A 1,822-nucleotide genomic window follows, 5' to 3' on the forward strand; every position below is an offset into this window, starting at 1 on the left:
TTGAACCCGGGAGGTGGAATTGCAGTAAGCCATGGTCAAAACCACTGCCCTCCAGCCTGGGTGACAGAGCGAAACTCCATCGAAAAGAAAAGAAAAGAAAAGAAAAAAGAAAAGAGAAGTGGACGAAACCAAAGAACCAAAGAGATAGTAGCTGTGGATCTATCTTTTTTTTTTTTTTTTAGGAAAAAGTTTCCCTCTGTCGCCCAGGCTGGAGTGCAGTGGCACGATCTCAGCTCACTGCAACCTCTGCCTCCCGAGTTCAAGCGATTCTCCTGCCTCAACCTCCCGAGTATCTGGGATTACAGGCATGCATCACCACTGGCTAATTTTTATGGTTTTAGTAGAGACAGGGTCTCACTATGTTGGCCAGGCTGGTCTCGAACTCCTGGCCTCAGATGATCCACCCGCCTGGGCCTCCCAAAGTGCTGGGATTACAGACATGAACCACTGCACCCAGCAGATGCCCTAGTTTCTGACTTCAGTCGTGAATGCTTGGCGACAACCCTTACCAAGATGAGGAACCTAGGAATAGGTTGTTCCCACCGTCCCGCCACCCCGCTCCCCGTCCATCTGTTCTCTCTCTGCTCTTCATGTGCCTCTTCATCCAGCTCCTTGGTCTGTCTATAGAGTTGTGCCAGGTTGCTGAAAACGTAAGCCTGGTAAATCCACCTGTCTGACTTCCCTATGTCTTCACTAGAGATGTGGGCACTAGAGGAGAGCACCCACTGTTGTGTGCTGGGATGAGAGTAAAATCACAGCAGGCTCCTAGACCCTCTCAGTGGATCACTTCTATTTCCTCATTCCCATATGCCTCACATTCTCCCACAGTCCTTATTATAATATTTGACAAAGCTTTAACCCCAGAACCTCCTCACTTTCAGAAGTCAACCTCCCTTCTAGCCCCTTTCCCCCCTAATAGATTGTACAGCCAGAAACTGCCTCCTGCCCATCCTATAATCCTGTGTGTCCCTGGCTATCCTTTCCTCCTTCCTTCCCGGCTTAGAAAAGAGACCATCTTTCTTCCCAAGGCCAGCCTTCCCACTGTGTTCTGGTCCCAGTTTAGTTCTGTTTCCTTGAGACCTTGCTCTAGCAATCATTCTCCCCCTTGCTCATGGTCATCTCACTTCATACTGACTCTTTCCTTTCCCTGCTGCCCACATGTTAAATACACCACTTCTTCAGGGTTGTGCCTCCTCTCATTGCTTTGATAGTGTTCTGTGCATCCCCTCCTGTAACACTCATCTCACTGGGTTGGAATGGTCTATGTGTTTCTCTCAGTAGACTGTAGGTTCTGTAAGAGCCTGGACTGAACCTATTTTATTCATTCTATTCAGAGCTTGGATCTGGACAGGCTCAGGCCCAGTGTCAGTCAAAGTTCGAAGAGCAAACAAATCAATGCATGGATTCTGATTTTTAGATAGTTCCTTGCAGCATGGAACTAATATGAATTTGCCTGCACATGCTGTATCTTATCTGGGATGTTCAGAAAACCAAATTCTGGAGACTCAAAGCTGAGGATCAGACAGTGGCAAGTTCTCTGAGGTAAATGCCACCTCTTGATGATGTGGTAGTTCATCTGCTGCCCTTCCCCAGGGATGCCAGCAGGCTGCCTGCCTGAGTGTCACCCCCCAGTCCCAGCAGAACGTCCATGAAGGAAGCCTTTGTCTTGATCATACTGCCCTTCCTTTGTCTAAGACTATTATAAGAAAAAGGCAATATAGTACTCAATGCTATGGAAACAATAGTAGTTGTAATACATTGAGTTGTTACTAAGAGCAAGGGCAGTGAGAGTGCCTTAATATCTCCCTGGGTATCCAAAAAG

Source organism: Rhinopithecus bieti, unplaced genomic scaffold (genome assembly GCF_001698545.2).
Source record: "Rhinopithecus bieti isolate Rb0 unplaced genomic scaffold, ASM169854v2 scaffold_14549, whole genome shotgun sequence".
In the NCBI taxonomy this organism is placed as follows: Eukaryota; Metazoa; Chordata; class Mammalia; order Primates; family Cercopithecidae; genus Rhinopithecus; species Rhinopithecus bieti.